Source organism: Macaca mulatta, chromosome 5 (genome assembly GCF_049350105.2).
Source record: "Macaca mulatta isolate MMU2019108-1 chromosome 5, T2T-MMU8v2.0, whole genome shotgun sequence".
Classification (NCBI taxonomy): Eukaryota; Metazoa; Chordata; class Mammalia; order Primates; family Cercopithecidae; genus Macaca; species Macaca mulatta.
In genome coordinates, this window is record NC_133410.1 from 40,108,493 (window position 1) to 40,126,566 (window position 18,074).

Sequence of the window (18,074 nt, forward strand, 5' to 3'; positions counted from 1 at the left end):
ACAAACAACACAGTTTTTTAAATGGGCAATAACATTTGAACAGATACGTCACCAAAGAAGACAAATGTTTTTCACAAGCACATGAAACATGCTCAACATTGGTTTGGAAAATGCAGATTAAAACCACAGTGAGTTACCACTTCACACATTTTAGAATGCTAAGATCACCACCACCACCACCCTCAAACAAACAAACCAAAAAATCCTGGCAATGCCAACTGCTGGTGAGGATGTGGAGCAACCGGAACTTTCTTACTTTGCTGTTGGGAATGCAAAATGGCACAGCTCCTCACAAAGTGGGCTGGCAGTTTCTCATGAACTTAAGCATGCTGTCACCCTACAACACGTATTTACGTGATCCCACTCTTACGTATTTACCCAAGACGAGTGAACACTTCTATTCACACAAAAACCTGTATGTGAATGATTACAGAGGCTCTATTCATGGTTCATAATTAACTTCCCTTTTAAGATAGATGGGCAACTGTCTCTTGACGGGTTTATCTCAGTTTTCCATGTTGACAGACCTGGACACCATCAGTCATCTTTAAAAATTCATTAGGAGATTACAAAATAGAACCACTTTACTTTCTTGGTGGTCACGAAACTCCATGCTCAGGAGCTTACTGTTGAGGCTGAATCCCAGAGGATGGTTTAAGCAGGAGCTTACCCAATGATCACTACTTCCAGTGCCAAGAAGCATAAAAACAAACAAGCGGCTATTTTCACCCTCAACTGTTCTTAATCTTGCCTCTCTCCTCCTCCTCAGTTTGCTTTTCCTATTCCACCTATGTGCCCTCATCCCCTAAAGAGATATTAGCTACATTAGAAGGCCACAGAAACTGAGGCTGATATAATTTTGATCCTTCCGTGTTGAGTTTAAATAAAAACATCATATATGGTTGCTGTTATTTGTTTTATCTTCACATTCAATTGGAAGTTCCTAATTTGAAGGGTAGTGTCCTTTTATTATTTCATTTTATTTTTGAGACAGAGTCTTGCTCTGTCACCCAGGATGGAGTATAGTGGTGTGATCTCCACTCACTGAAACCTCCGCCTCCATGGTTCAAGCGATTCACCTGTCTCAGCCTCCCAAGTAGCTGGGATTATGGGTGTGCGCCACCACGCCTGGCTAATTTTTTGTATTTTTAGTAGAGATGGGGTTTCACTGTGTTGGTCAGGCTGGTCTTGAACTCCTGACCTCAACTGATCTGCCTGCCTCAGCCTCCCAAAGTGCTGGGATTACAGGCATGAGCCACCACGCCCAGCGAACAGTGTCCTTTTAGATCAGTTTTAGTGTATCACCATTCTGTACCTGTTTTTATAAATAACAGCTTTATTGGAACACAGCCATGCACATTCATTTATATCTTGTCTGTGGGTGCTTTTGCCTAACATGGCAGAGACAGCATGACCTACAAAGTCTATTTACTGTCTGGTCTTTTGCAGAAAAAGTCTACTGACTCCTTCTCTAGCAGAATGGCCTTTTAGTCATTCTATTAATATAAACGATGAGTATACTATTTGTTAGCTTTCTATAGCTACTAACATCTGAGCAGCATTTTCTATCTTCAGAGCATTTGTCATATCTATCATGTCACTATAGCACCCCATTAGCCCTATTAAATTAGCTATTATTATTACCAACACCCTTTTTGTAAACAAAATAGGCTCAGAGGGAATGAGTGAACTCAATTGTAAGAGGTGAAGCCAACATCTGAACCTGTCTCATTCTCCAAATCGTCTGCTCTTGTCACAAATAAATTGATACATCACACACAGCAAACTGATCATTTAGCAGGTGAGTGAAGATCAACTTGAATTTTCATCTGCCTAAATGCTCCATTAAGCTCACTCAATTAAAGTTCCACACAAAGTTCACATATGGGGCTCCTGTTCTCTGAGATGAAGTCCCCATGTATCCTCATTCCTGGGACTTAGGGACTGCTTCGCCTACAAAAAACTTCTCTTGAGTACAGTCTGTATTCCTTTCATATATATTAGTTAATTATATTTATCAATTACCAGGGAGCTGATCTAGGTTTTGTAGGACCTAAAGTTTAGACAATTTCTGGGGCCTTTTTTTTTTTTTTTTTTTAAGAATACAAAAATATCTTCCTTTTGCAAAACCATTTTACAAAAACCATGTGATCTAACTGCTAGCCCTCCTCCTAGGGTCTTGAAAGGGGCTCTAAATTTTCAGCCTTCTGAGTAGTTAGGTCTACAGGTACACCGTGCCTGGCTATTTTTTTTTTTTTTTTTAGAGATGGGGTCTTGCTATGCTGCCCAGGCTGGTCTCGAAATCCTGGCCTCAAGCAATCCTCCCATGTCAGTCTCCCAAAGTGTTGGCATTACAGGGTGAGCCACCACACCCAGCTGATTTTTAAAGTATGGTCCACAGATAGAATTAGTGTCACTTGGGAACTTAGTAGAAATGCAAATTCTCAGGCTCCACTCTACACCTACTGAATTAATCAGAACCACTAAGGCTGGGGCAGAGCCAGCTTTGTTTGAAAAAGACCCACATTGGATTCTGACATGCACTTGAATTTGAGCATCACTGCTTTACGGGACCACAGATTCTGCTTTCTTCACTCATGTACAAAATTTTTTGAGGAAAAGAGGGGAAACTGCATCATTGAAGTGAGCTGTATAATCTTTCTTTAGGAACACAACAATCCAGTGACCAATCGGAACCATAAGCAATCTCAGTTTCAGAATTTCAGAAATCCATGACATATGAGATGTGTCAGGATTAACCAGAAGTAAAGGCTGGCAACTCAGAGTCTACTTTGATGGTTTCTGATTGCACTGATGATAAATTAACAGGACTCATGACTTATTAATTGAATGGAAAATGTATATTTAAAGACTCCTGATACAGTCAGAAGACTAAATCAGTAATTCCAAACTCTGAATCATCTTAGAAGTCAAAGAACTTTCCACAAAGGAGCTAAATTACTTACCTCAAGCAAAATTCCTTTTTATTTAAAGAGTTGAGATTGGACCAAATTGGTCCTTTTAACCACCAAAGAGCCATGTTATTATTTTTGCCACCAAGGACCTCTTATTTTCATCTTTTTTCTTTCACATCAATGGTTGTGTGCCAACTTTGTAACAAGGTTTGTGGAAGGCACATTTCAGACATGCACATGAAAGGCCAATCACCATGCTTATGAACCTTATGAACTGCTAAAGGATCAATAATATTTATTTCTTGTACATGTGTTACCTTGATTTGTCCCCACACCACCTTTCTTTTTTTTTTTTTTTTCTTTGAGACAGAGTCTTGCTCTGTCGCCCAGGCTGGAGTGCAGTGGCACGATCTCGGCTCACTGCAACCTTCACCTCCCGGGTTCAAGTGATTCTCCTGCCTCAGACTCCTGAGTAGCTGGGATTACAGGCACCTGCCTATAAACAGAAGAATAAAGTAGAAGGAATCAGTGTAGCCAATTTTAAAGCTGCATATATAGCTATAATAATCAACAGTGTGCGGTAATGGCAAGTAATCCTAGCCCTAGGACTAACATGGGCTGGGCACAGTGGCCCACAGCTGTAATCCCAGCACTTTGGGACGCTCAGGTAGGAGGATCACTTGAGGCCAGGAGTTTGAGACTAGTCTGGGCAACACAGCAAGACCCCATCAATATGATTTTTTTTTTAATTAGCTGGGTGAAGTGGCACATGCCTGTAATCCCAGCTACTCTGGAGGCTGAGGTGGGAAGATCACTGAAGCCCAGGAGATCCAGGCTGCAGTGAGCTGTGATCTTGCCACTGTACTCCAGCCTGGGTTGAGACTCTGCCTCCAAAGAAAAAAAAAAAAAAAGAAAAAGAGGCCTAAAAATAAGGCCAATATCTAAAGGGACTACTCTATAAACAAAGTGGGCCAGAATTTTAGATTCTGAAGGCAGACAAGGAATATACGTGAAATGAAAAAAATTCCAAGAAAAAAAGGCTTGATATTTCTTGGTTTAGATGTTTGTATTAATTTCCTTGCCAATTATACAACTGCTTACTTTTCTTAACAGGCTAATTACCTAGGAAGGCTTATGGTATTTATTACTGAATACCTAGTATTTAGTAAATATTCTATATAGTCCTGTAGAAACAGGAAAATATGAGGTCGAAGTGGGCCCCAGCCACCCCACCCTGCTTGTGGGTGTCTCCTGAAATGAACAGAGTGTGAATGAATATGCACTACATTTCACCACCTTCAAGTTTAAGTGGAAGAGAGAAAAAACATTCAAGTGTCTAAAAACTTAGGTACCAAACCATGTTATACATCATTTTGGGGGAAGACATCATTCTCTGGCAATAAACTGCTCACCCATGAAATGAAATAATCCTTCTAGGAAAGAATGATTCATTATTTAATAAACGTTGTCTGTTGCTAACTTCACTGAGAAAAACAAACAGGAGGAAGTGCTCCAGGAATCTCAACGAGCAGCATCCTCTGCCTCCAGCCCACTGTGCCCGCTGCTGCCAGTGCAGATGAGGGAGGGCGGAGCGAGAGGCAGAGCAGAGGGACAGCCTTCTCTCCTGAGTGCCCACCAGGGGACAGGGGCCCGTGCCAAGCCCTCTGCCGTTTAATATCTTATAACCAAGCTGCATGAAGGTTCCAAAGCTTCCATCTCTACAAAAGAGGGCCCTGGGGCACCGTGTGTAACTGGCTCAGGGTCACCCAGCTAACAGAGGCAGATCAGGAAGTCAACCAGTGTGCCTGACTCCAAAGGCCCTTTCATTTAAGATGCCATATAATTGGTACCACCTAGAGGAAAGACAGCTGGGTGAGGAAGATGGAGGAGCAAAGCTGGGTAGCAGAAGGGGCTCCCACTGCCCTGACTGTAGAAGGCTGAAAAAAAATCCCAAAGAAATCAGGTCCTAATCCCTGGAACCTGCAAGTGTTACCTTATATAGATTATATATACACACACACATACTTTTTTTGTTTTTTTTTGGAGACCAAGTCTCACTCTCACCCAGGTTGGAGTGCAGTGGCATGATCCCAGCTCACTGCAACCTCTACTTCCTGGATTCAAGTGATTCTCCTGCCTCAGCCTCCCAAGTAGCTGGGGTTATAGGCGCGCGTCACCACGCCCAGCTAATTTTGTATGTTTAGTAGAGAGCCGAGGTTTCACCATGTTAGCCAGGCTGGTCTCAAATTTCCCACCTCTGGTGATCTACCCACGTCAGCCTCCCAAAGTGCTGGGATTACAGGTGTGAGCTACTGCACCCAGCCATATATATATATTTAATGGCTGGGCATGGTAGTGGCTCATACCTGTAATCCTGGCACTCTGGGAGGCCCAGGTGGGCAGACAAACTGAGGTAGGGAGTTCAAGACCAGCCTGGCCAACATGGTGAAACCCCGTCTCTACTAAAAACACAAAAATTAACTGGGTATGGTGGCTCTTGCCTGTAGTCCTAGCTACTCAGGAGTCTGAGGCGGGAGGATTGCCACTTGAACCCAGGAGGTGAAGGCTGCAGTGAGCCAAGACTGCACTACTGCCCTCTAGCCTGGGCAACAGGGTGAGACTCCATCTCAAAAAAAAAAATAAATAAAATAAAATAAAGGGGTGCGCGGTGAGGGGGTCTTCACAGATGTGACTAAGCTAAGGATTTTGACATCAGGATATTATCCTGGATTACCTGAGTGGGTCCTAAATCCAGTCTTAAGTGTCCTTCTAAGAGAGAGGTAGCAAGATTACATACTTGGAAGAGGAGACAGTGATGTAGCCACAGCTAAAGAATGCTGGCAACCACCACAAGCTGGAGGAGGCACGGAACAGATTCCTCCCTAGAGCCTCCAGAGGGAGTGCAGCTCTGCCTACACCTTGATTTCGGCCCAGGAAAACTGATGTGGAGGCCTGGCACGGTGGCTCAAGCCTAAAATCCCAGCACTTTGGGAAGCCAAGGTGGGAGGATCGCTTGAACCTAGGGGTTCAAGACCAGCCTGGGCAACATGGCGAAATCCTATCTCTACAAAAAATTTTTTAAAAATAAAAAACATTAGCCAAACATGGTGGTGCACATCTGTAGTCCCAGCTACTGAGAAGGCTGAGGAGGGAGGATCCCTTGAGCCCAGGAGGTTAAGGCTGCAGTGAGCTATGATTGCGCCACTGTTCTCCAGCATGGGTGACAAAGCAAAACCCTGTCTCTTACAGAGAAAAACAACAGAAGACTGATACTGAACTTCTGGGCCTCCAGATTGTGAAAGAATAAATTTCTGTTATTTTAAGTCAGTAAATCTGTGGTAATTTGTAGCTACAGCAAACAAATACACTGACCTGCTAAGTACAAGCTGGCAGTTATTGCTATGTAGTACACCCCAGCTCTGCTGGGCCCCAAGTACCAAGAGATAAACCCCCATTCTGCTCAGGCACTCTCAACTCCTTTTCTTTTTCTTTCTTTTTTTCAAGACAGAGTCTAGCTCTGTTGCCCAGGCTGGAGTGTATTGGTGCCATCTTGGCACACTGCAGCCTCTGCCTCCCAGGTTCAAGGGATTCTCCTGCCTCAGCCTCCTGAGTAGCTAGGATTACAGGCGCAGGTCACCACACCAGGCTGCTTTTTGTATTTTTAATAGAGACGGGGTTTCGCCACGTTGGCCAGGCTGGTCTCGAACTCCTGGCCTCAAGTGATCCGCCTGCCTCAGCCTCCCAAAGTGCTGGGATTACAGGCATGAGCCACTGCACCTGGCCTCAACTCCTTTTCTGAAGTTTCCTCTACCTTCCCTCATGTTGGCCTCCACACCAGATAACTGCAGTGTCCATATTAACAGCTAAAAGGAGTAGGAAACATTGAGTCATTAATTTAGAATTCATGGTTTCGGACACAGTTCAGCCACATTTTTGTATAAAACTGAGCAAGTCGTGTAGAAGTTCTAGGTCTCAGTTTCCTCATCTGTAAAAGGGACATAATGCTACACCCTATAGTCCTGAAAGGACTAATGGAGATAATGTGCAGAGACTTTCAGTAAACCATTGTGTCAAAACGTGCACAGTTCTGATTATTCTCCCCTTCAGATAATCAAAAGTATTCTTAAGCATCTAATATAAGTATAACACTCATGTTGAACCACACACAAGGAAGTATAAGACATTGCACTGGCCGTCAAGGAATTCACAGTCTAACCAGGGAGACATACACATCTGTGACATTAGTGACAATCCGAGGTTGAAGAGATCTAGTACCATAAAGACATGCATGACTGCAGAGGTGAAAGACAGCACAGGGCACGGTGTGCTGTGAAGATTCACTCCCATTTGTAGGGGTGGCATATATTTCCCCACTCCTTGAAGTGAGGCGCAGTTACGCATCTTGCTTTGGCCAGTGAAATGTGAGCAAAAGTACTAAGCATCATTTCCAGCAGAAATGTTCAGAGTCAGTGCATCTTTTCCTTCTGCCACCATTGTTGCCAATACTCTAGTCTAGATAGTGACTGTATCATCAGCTTTAGACAGAGAATGAGGACAATGACCCAGGAAGCCGTGTCTTCAGCCAACCTACCATGGACATTTAGCAGGAAGAGTTGTTACAAGCCACTGAGATTTTTGGTTGTTATTACAGTCTAACCTAGCCTGTGCTGAAGGACACGAATGGTGATAGAAAGGCTAACAGAACAGGTGGGACCTGCAGTAAGTCCTAAGGACAGGGATGTCACATAATACTGGCATAGGGCTTGACAGTCATGTTAGAAAGTGCTTCATGGGACTCACGGGCCCATGTCATTACCTGTCTCTTCCTCTTAGTACATCCCATGAGGGCAAGAACCATGGTGTTCTCATTCATGGCCACATCCTTGATGCCAAGCATAGTGGCAGACACATGCTAGGGACTGAATACATGAGTGTCCAGTAAATCCCCAGAAAGCTAGATGGGATCAATAGAGGAACAAGGAGGGAGAAAAGGAATTCCATGGCTTGACATCTCAAGTTAGGAATGAGGAAGATGTGGCCTTGGACATGAAGAAAGCCAACTTTACAGATCACTGTAAGATACACAGGAAGAAATCTGGTTAAATTATAATGATAAAGGTTTAAAAAAAATGGGGCTGGGTGCAGTGGTTCATGCCTGTAATCCCAGCACTTTGGGAGGCTGAGGCGGGTGGATCACCTCAGGTCAGGAGTTCAAGACCAGCCTGGCCAACATGGTGAATCCCTGTCTCTACTACAAATACAAAAAATTAGCCAAGCGTGGTGTTGCATGCCTATAATCCCAGATACTCAGGAGGCTGAGGCAGGAGAACTGCTTGAACACAGGAGGCGGAGGTTGCAGTGAGCTGAGATCGTGCCACTGTACTCCAGCCTGGGCAACAGAGTAAGACTCCATCTCAAAACAAAACAAAACAAAAAAAAAGATAGTACCCTATATGGATGATGAGAGCCATTTCTATCCTCCTGCCCTGGTTAGCATACTTCTGTGGTATAATCTGCTCTACCAGTTCTGGGGCCTAAGAGAATGATTAACAATGTTATGATTAGAAGTGACCCAAGATTTGACCACTTAAGATACGTATCTTCTCTTTTTTTTTAAGCAGCACTCTAATTTGTACAGGGTAGACATATTTAAACCTTATCTTTTATTTAAAAAAATTTCCCTCTTTATTTTTAACCCTTGACTTAGTGAATTTAATAAATAGTATCAGGTTTTATTTTTCTTAATAAATAACTTCTACACCTTCTCTTACATCAGTGAAGAAGACAAAGCAAGCTCAAAGCTGTAGAGAGATGAATCAGGACATTTCCTTTAGGTAAGAAGGGGCTGAGACAATTACACTATGCCACTGAATTTGTTGGGGGAAATATATTAAGAAATTTCACAGCATCCATTAGCTATAATGCTTTTAGCAATTGCTGCTAATCTTCACAATGGGATTCCTGGTGGGATTCCTTGCAAAACTTGTTTGGCAAGCAAGTACCTCTAGGGTTGAGGTGGTTCTATGACACTACGATTCTCTGATTAATGGGGAAGGCCACAAGTGTCATTTGGATAGGTCAATAAATATTAATTAGCTGTAGAGATAAATTTTGAACATTGTGCTCTTTTAGCTGCTTAGGGATTTTACAGAAGGAAAAAAATTCTCAAAATACTCCTGTTTTAGAATGCATAGCATTTCCCAATTATTGAATGATAGAGAAGTCAGAGAAAAAATCTGTATTTTAAACACTCACTGGTTAATGGGGCATTACAATTGAACTCTGTTTATTTACCAAAATTTATATGGCATTTCCTTCCCAAAAGAATTAAGTGGCTTACTATAAAGGGCACACACAGCCTATCATAAATTTAGAAAAGTAAAATTTAAAGCCAAATATAAGGAAGAGAAAGTAATTCTATAAATTAGGCAAAATATTAGTTGGAACCATATTCAACCATTTCTGATTCACAAAAACAGCAATGTTATATGATTCTATCTGATTTAATTACTGCAATTGAGGGTTTAATTTAACTTGAAACTTTGTAGCAAAAAGGGAAACATGATAAACTATACAATTTTCTCAGTTAACCAAATTCTTACATGCAAATCCTTTGACAGACAATATTTTCTAGAGACTGAAATCTAAAAGAAATCTGCATTTCAGTTTTTTATCCCAGGGCAATTTAACAATATAAAGGACGTCTTCGGTGATGATACTACCAAAGAAGGAGAGATTTCCATCATGGGATCATCACTTACTACTGCATTGAATGCAGTGGAAGTGCTGTTCATAAGAACACAACACTTTTCAGGGAAGGCACAGGAGGCAGGGGCGGGGCTAAGTAAATGAAAGTCTGAAAATCTAGCTTCCTTATCCTGTGCCCAGATAACAATGTTCTCATTCAGAATCCCTAGAACCATGTTTTCTGACCTGGTGGGTCCCAGAAGTGCTGGCCCTCTGAAGGTTCACTGATAACGAAGCCAATAATATGTCTTCTGCTTATCTAGTGTTGACTGCGGGACAGCTCAGAGCCTTCAGCAGCTGAGGTTTTAGGGGCTTTCTCTGAGAGCAGGACATTGCCTACAGTGTTTCCCAAAACGATGTGAGTGTGGAATTTCCTCTTCTTTAAACATCAGTTACTAAGCTGGTAGAGTGCTCAGCTTAAAAACTTCTTAGAAAACTTGACCAAGATTCAGTGTTATTCAAACTATGACCAATCAGGGGTCACAAACGGCATTTCAGAAGTTAAAAGAGTAGCAAAGAAAAAAAAAAATCAAAGGGCAGGGCACACAGTGCAAATGAGAACTGTTGTGTGACATTCTTGTTAGCTAAGTGTGTGAAGGCACAGTCCGGTGCAGCTGGGTAAGTGCTTGGCTCAGCTGTGCTGCCTGGGATGGGGACAGGCAGGGGTGAGACCGGCCATATCACACCGTGGGGTTTGGCTCCATCCTGAGCAGCAGGGAACATGTCATGTCTTTTTACCCATCAGAAAAATCACTTGGGTTGCAGATTGTCAAGGACACAGAGACAGATGGGAGCTAAAGATCAGGGGTGGAGGAATAGGCATAAGAAGTAGTTAAGAAAAATTAACCAACACTTAGAAATAAGACAAAAGGAGGACTGTGTCTTTCAATGTCACAGTAGAGCAATACTTAACAGACCCTCCTAAGGATTACTAACTTCACTAGGGCAGTGCTGTCCAACAGAAATACAATACAAGCCACATTAAGTAATTTAAAATTTTCTAGTAGTCACATTAAACAATTGGAAAATGGAAGTGAAATTAATTTTAATATTTTATTTAAGCTAGTATGTCCAAAACACTATCATTTCAATGTGTAATCAATATGAAACTGTTATGGGACATTTTACATCTTTTTAATACAATGTTTGTGAATTCTGGCATGTATTTTATACTTTACAGCACATTTCAATTCAGACCAGCTAGATTTCAAGTGCTCAAGGCCTTCACCGAAATGAACAGCCCAGCTCTAGGGAATTGTATTTTCATCTAACTTTGCTGGTTAGTGATTAGGGCTCAGACTCTGGGAGAGTAGTTGTTAATTTGTAGAACATTAATATGTTACAAGTAATTTTTGCAACTTTCTGCTAAGAAAAAAAAACCCAAAACCCCAAAAGTGAGGATTTCATTACCAGTAGGACATTAATCAGTTTTGTATCCACCTTAGTCATCTATTCGAGCATTTTCTCTTTTCTTCTAGCTGCTGTTATGATTTGTGTTATGCCTTTGGTTTCAACTGTTTTATTAGGCTGTGTCTAGGCAGCAGGACGTGTGTGTTTGTGTATGTGTGTGATTCTTCCTGGCTTGAGGTTTTTTGAAACCTTTCCAAATTCTTGAAAGCACACGTGCTTCCTGGTGGCTTGGTTATCAGGTTTAGAAGATTCTCAGCCTTCCTTAGGCTCCTTTGAACTGGTGTTGGTAGCTGGCTCATGAGTTAAATAAATCTTTGGTATGCACTCACTGCATATTTTAAAACTTTTATTTTAAACAACCTTATTGAGTATAATTGATATACAACAAACTGCATATATTTAAAATATCCAATTTGATAAGTTTTGACATATATATATGTACCTGTGAAACTACTACCACCATCAACATAATGAACTTATCTGTAACTCTCAAAGATGCTTCCTGCCTCGTTATAATCCCTGCCTTCTGTCCTTCCCCAGGTAATCACTGAACTGCCTTCTGTCACCACAAATTAGTTTACCTTGCATTTATAGAATTTTACATAAATGCAATCACACGCTACCTTTTTTTCTGATCTGGCTTCTTTCACTCAGCACAATTATTGTGAGATTCACCATGTTGCTGTGTATACCATTGTCCCTTGGTGTCTGCAGGGAATTGGTTCCAGGACCCCCAAGGATGCTCAAGCCTCTTATATAAAATGGCACAGTATTTGCATATAACATATGCACATCTTCCTGTACACTTTAAATAATCTCTAGATTACTTATAATACCTAATACAATGCAAAACTACGTAAATAAGTGTTATACTGTGTTGTTTTTAAAAACTTGTATTATTTTTCATTGTGTATTTTTTTTTCCCAAATATTTCCCATCTGCAGTTGGTTGAATGTGTCAATGTAGAAAATCTGCAGATATAGAGGGCCGACTGTATCAACAGCTGGTTCCTTTTCACTGCTGTATAGATATCTGTTGTACGATACACCATGGTTTGTTTATCTATTTACCTGCTGATGGATATTTGAATCATTACACACTGTCGATATGATTGCCTGTTTTTAACTCTGACCTAGGTATTAAGGAGGTAGACTCCTTAGGACTGACCACCACTGTGGGTGGGGAGGACCCACAGGAGCAGGGTCAGGGGCTCCTACACTGCTGACCTGTATGGCTGACTAGATGGCAGAGCCATTAACCATGGTGGCTCAGCGTAAGTCCAGTGGATGAACACATACTGAAATGAGTGAATGTATGAATGGAGAACATGGGAGAATGAATACAAAGAACAGCTTTGAAAATGGGGTCAGGAGTGTGATGTTTCAAGATGATACTCTCCATCTTGGCCAATGTGGAGTATAACAGATTTGCCTTGGCATCCCAGCAGACAGCTGTTACCCATCTGAGAGCAAAGGTGGCCTAGCCTAGGTTAGCCAAGGTTGGGCCACACCCCCTAAAACCTTGTGGCATGTGGTTAGGAAAGAGGCTTCTCTCAAAAGACAACTCAATTCTTTGGAGCTCAGATGCTGCTTATGGACTCAGGGATGACATGTGCCCTCTCATCCTTGTTCCCATCCTCATTCCAGGTCTGTATCAAGGTGTCATGTAGGGGTGTAGTGCTGACAGCCAGGGTCAGAGGGGATCAGATACTTTCAATCTGAACTAAATCTCTATTTCACAGATTTGGTAATCAAAGAAGGGTCAACTCTTTGAAAAATGGCATTAATGCCTTCATCGGTGCTATATATAAAATTCCTGCAAACTCATCCTGCTGTGCCCTGTTTAGTTCACCTGCTGGGACAGACCTGGTTTTAGGACCACACAGGAACGTTTGATTCTGCTGAGTTGAAGATTGAGACTTGCAGTTTTCCGGCGTTGTTTCCAACAAATTCACATTCAGGAGCTCTCCTTTAGGGAAGAGGCAAGAAGGATTTAGGGATCAGAGAGGTAGGAGCCACGTGTCAGGAACTATTGTCCAGTGGCAAAGTGACTCTTAACTCTATCATGACCTGCCACACTCCGGGCAGGGCAGCTCAGGGTTCAGGGCATGAGGCTCATGAGCCCTGCCTGAAGATGGCTCTCCAGTGGGCAGGGTGCTTGGTTCAGAGAAAAAGTAGCCCTTGAAAATGCAGCTGGAACGTTTTCCTAAAGGGGCGGACTCAGCAAGACAGGGTGGGTGGCTGAGCACTAGAGAAGCCATCAGGCTGGACTTGGTGGCTCATGTCTGTAATCCCAGCACTTTGGGAGGCTGAGGAAGGCAGATCACTTGAGGCTAGGAGTTCGAGACCAGCCTGGCCAACGTGGCGAAACCCCGTCTCTACCAAAAATACAAAAATTAGCTGGGTGTGGTGGCGCACATCTGTAATTCCAGCTACTCAGGAGGCTGAGGCATGAGAATCACTTGAACCTGGGAGGTGGAGGTGAGCCGAGATCTTGCCCCTGCACTCCACCCTGGATGACAGAGTGAGACTCTATTCCAAACAGAACAAAAAAGCAGAAAAAAAAAAAAAAGAGAAGCAATCAGAAGCTTATCTAACGCACTGCCCACGAGAGAAAGGCGCCTGCGTCTGCTTGGCTTTGTCGTCCCCATCACATTACCTGTCTGTTTGCCATGTCAGCATCCGTCTTCATCCACTGTGTCCCTGCCATCCCTCCTGTCCGGATCTCCCTCAGAGACTGTACCTGTGCCCCCTACCTCATCCTGTCCCACCTCAGGACTTTCAAATGTTTCTTCCTCTTTGGAGTATTTCTGGTATAAAATTTCTGACTGAATGAGAACATTTTCTGGGTTTTATTTTTCTGACTCTCCCCTCCCCCATCACACTCCTCTAGATGGGTGAATGGTGTCAGAGCAGACAGAATGAGTCTGTCCCTCACTCTGTGTTCCTTTATTTATAGCCTCAATCATTCTTCCTGGGTTTGGAGAGGTTTATTCTTTCCATTTTAAGTCGACTCTCTGGCTCCCTTCGTTTTCTTTGGCCCCACATGTGATTTGGTGTTTCCGTCCTCTGGCTGCCATGACCGCGCCTGCATGATTCTGTTCCCAAGACCTTTTTACTCTTGGAAATTGGGCTCTTGCTTGAGGACTCTGGATTCAATTTCCTAATTCTTGTCTTTGATTTCCTTTCCTGTCTTCCCTTTTCAAACAAGTACGTCCCTAGGCCACTCTTTGGTGAATAGCCTAGAAGAACAGAATTCCCAGTTGAAGTTACAACAAAGAAACATGGGACCCAGTGCCTGAGCCCAAAGTATGTGTGCTGCTTCAAGGGACTGCAGGGAACATAACTCTACTGTCTTCTTATCTTCACAGAGAGGCCAGTGAGCAGGAGGAGACTAGAACGTGGGTCCCAGAGGGAAACTGGTGCAGCCTCACGTGGACTCACGTACGACAGCAGCAGGAACCCTTGGCTCCCAAGTGACCAAGACTTTTTCAGTCCACCCAAAGGCTAGCTGCAAATTCATGACAGGGTAATTCTCCTACATTCTCACTTTTCTTTATCAAAAAATAACTCCTCCGAACACAAGCCATTCCAAGGCTTGAGTTCACAGCTCTGATACGTAAACACCAATTCTGACTTCATAAGAGGGTTAGAAAAATACAAAGCCATTTTCAGGGGCTCTAAACAACAATTTTAGCCTTCGAAGGGCAGCATCAAATAGCTCTAGGGAACTCTATGAAGAGTCACCAACTCATTAGTCGAGACTCACTATGAACTAATTAGAGATAATTTCTAGATATTAAAAGTAAAAGAGAACAATACTAAGCTCTCATGTTAAATTTCTCCTTATTTTTAATAATATGTTATGGTTGACCCAGGACAATATATTTTTTTCTTTTCTTTTCTTTTCTTTTTTTTTTTGAGATGGAGTCTCACTCTGCAGCCCAGGCTGGAGTGCAATGGCACGATCTCAGCTCACTGCAACCGCTGCCTCCTGGGTTCAAGTGATTCTCCTGCCTCAGCCTCCCAAGTAGCTGGAATTACAGGCATGAGCTAACACACCCAGCTGATTTTTGTATTTTTAGTAGAGACAGGGTTTTGCCATGTTGGCCAGGCTGGTCTCAAATTCCTGACCTCAGGTGATTTGCCCGCCTCAGCCTCCCAAAGTGCTAGGATTATAGGCATGAGCCACCACACCCAACAGACCCAGGACAGTATTTCGAGGAAATATTACTATGTTAATAAAAAGAGTGCCACTGGGAATGATGGCACTTGTGATCCTTGCATGAAAGCACCTCCATATTTCAGCTACCCCAGAGATGATCTCCACTGCGGGTGGAGAGAGTGGGACACAGAGTACCCCAGCATCAGTGCAAGGGAAGAGGCACGATTACATTGCAAATGGTGAGATTCCTACTCCAGTATTCCTTCTCTTCACCTTCTCTAGCTCTCAAAAACTTGACATAATTATACACAATGAGACTCCTTGAGTTCCACCTGATGTTCTCAAATTCTTCTTCCCCAGTGACGAACTGTGCTGCACTAAGTTCATAGTCACTGGACTCCCCAGGAAACCAAAAATCATCAGGATGATGACATTTGAGTAAAAATATACCAGGTGACAACTCGTGTATGAAAAGTGGTAACTGCACCTTCCTTTGCAACAACACAAGGCTTTTAGTAATTCTTCAAGCACCTAACCATGCACTGAACATCTGCGTAAGCTCTGGGTTATCATGGTTACGACTTCCTCTGTTCTCAAAAACACTCACCCATGTTTACATGGGTTGTTAGGCTATTTCTTTACTCAAATGACTCTTCTCTTCCTGGGATGCTCCAAGTATTCAAAGAAGATCATGGCACTTTGAGGATGTACACAGAGAATCAAACATGATGGATCTCCCTCGCTCTGCATCCAGAAAGGCCCATCCTTTGTCTGGCTCAGGACTCAGGGGAAGTGCCAGAAGGACGCTGTTCAGAGATCATCATCAGACTTTTCTGCTCTGTCTTGACACAACAGCCTCAAGCCCCCACACTTCACTGGCTGTTACTGAAACATGTTCACAAGAAATCCTGAACTATGCTTTGAGCCAGAGTTACCAAAATGGATGATGTATTTCTCAGGAGAAACTGTCGTCTTCATATATTCATGAACAGGGACAGTACCGCCATGAACAATCTGTCTGAAAATGCCCTCCCACTTTCCTCTAAGGGAAACTGTTCTTGGACAATCACTTACAATGTCTTTCCTTAAAGGTTATTCTGTGCTGAAAGTATCGCAAGCATCCCATCATGATTAATGGAAGGCACGGAAGCCACTTTTAAAGAGAGAAAATAGAACCACAGTGTAAGTCAGCAAAATGGTCAAGTAAATCGTGATGCCTTTGCTTATCATGGAGCTGCATTAAAGAGAAATTAACTCTAGAGGTCAAGACAATACTGTAGTTTAGGGAGAGAATTATTGCTCCTCCCTGAAGACTTTTCTCCCTGAGGCAAGACAGCACATACCATAGATTAAACTTTCATCGGCAGACTTGGAATTCCATCAATCTTTCATTACTGTCTGGCTCAGAGAATCCCCTACCAGATGTCATCAGGAAACTCTACTTCTTCCAAACCGAGACCCCACCTAATCACTCCTAGGGAAAAAAAAACAATGACCAAGAAGAAACAGAGATAACTTTCGGATCAGCTCAAAAACAAGAGAGACCCATTATTCCTTTTCTCTCTCTTTTTTTCTTTTCTTTTCTTTTTTTTCTTTTTTTTTTTTTGGATAGAGACTCTCGCTCCGTCACCGAGGCTGGAGTGCAGCGGCGTGATCTTGGCTCACTGCAACCCCTGCCTCCCAGATTCAGGCGAGTCTCCTGCCTCAGCCTCCCAAGTGGCTGAGATTCCAGGTGTGCACTATCACACCTGGCTAATTTTTGTATTTTTGGTAGAGATGGGGTTTCACCATGTTGGCCAGGCTGGTCTCTAACTACTGGCCTCAAGTGATCCACCTGCCTTGGCCTCCCAAAGTGCTGGGATTACAGGTGTGAGCCACCGCGCCCGGCTAAGACCCATTTCTAAATCACTGTCACCTAAAACACTGCCCTTTATCACGGACAGTTTCTACTAATTTAGAAGGGAAGCCTCCTTGGCACAGGGGCTGCGGTGTCACCTGCAGTGTGGTGTAGTTAAACAGAAAAAGCCACACTGGCTTGCTCAGAAAAGCGTTCCTGACTGCCCTCCATATGGCGCACAGACTCTGCACTGTGTGAGTGGCTGTCCCTTTTATTCAGGGCTAATTCAATCTTAAAGGTCAACCAGGGAGGGGACAGGCAGGACCAGGCAGGAGACAGAAACCACACCAGTCATTTGAACGGAGAATAGCACAAAGAATTTTAACTAGTAACTACAATGGCAAAAGGGGATCCTGAGAAAGCTCCCATGGAGGCTGCAACTGCAAGAGGGGGGCTCTGACCTGCAGGGCTGAGGGAAGAGAGGAGAGAGGTTGTAATCATTAAAACACAGACGCATCACGGAAGAACCTCCTGGAGAAAAACCTCTGACTGCAGAGGAAGAGGCATTGTTGGCTGCTGGTGGTGCCCCCAGGCTTGAAGGAGGGACCCCAGGGCCAGGACCGAGACCTAAAAAGAGGGCTTGACTGCTGATTGTGCTGGAACCTCTGAAGAAGGCATGTGATGAAGCCAGTTCTGCATTTCTGTGAAGTTGGAGAAACTGCAAACTGGGTTCAGAACCGATGCAACTGGGATAAAGATGTGTTTCTAGGATGGTGCTCAGAGAAATAGGAAGCAAAGGAGGGAGCAAGTTCCTCCTTCCTCCTCCACCTGGCAGTTCGCCTTCGAGTGCTGCACAGTCGTCAGTCTAACAGGTAGCAGACGAGAGAAGCAGGAGCATGGTTTGCAGAGTCCCAGCCCCAGCATCACAAAGCTGAGTGGGGAAGTGTGGGTTTGGAGCTGAGGGGACAGCTGCTTAATGACTCTAGTACAGGAAGCAACAG

General features: G+C 43.3%; 1 protein-coding gene and 1 pseudogene across 29 annotated transcripts in view; both read right to left on the bottom strand.

Annotated features, from left to right (window-relative positions):
- The window catches only part of APBB2 (amyloid beta precursor protein binding family B member 2), a 408,181-nt gene that overhangs the window by 54,603 nt on the left and 335,504 nt on the right, over nt 1–18,074 (bottom strand). The window lies entirely within an intron of this gene.
- LOC114678609 (small nucleolar RNA U13) lies at nt 3,091–3,201 on the bottom strand (annotated as a pseudogene).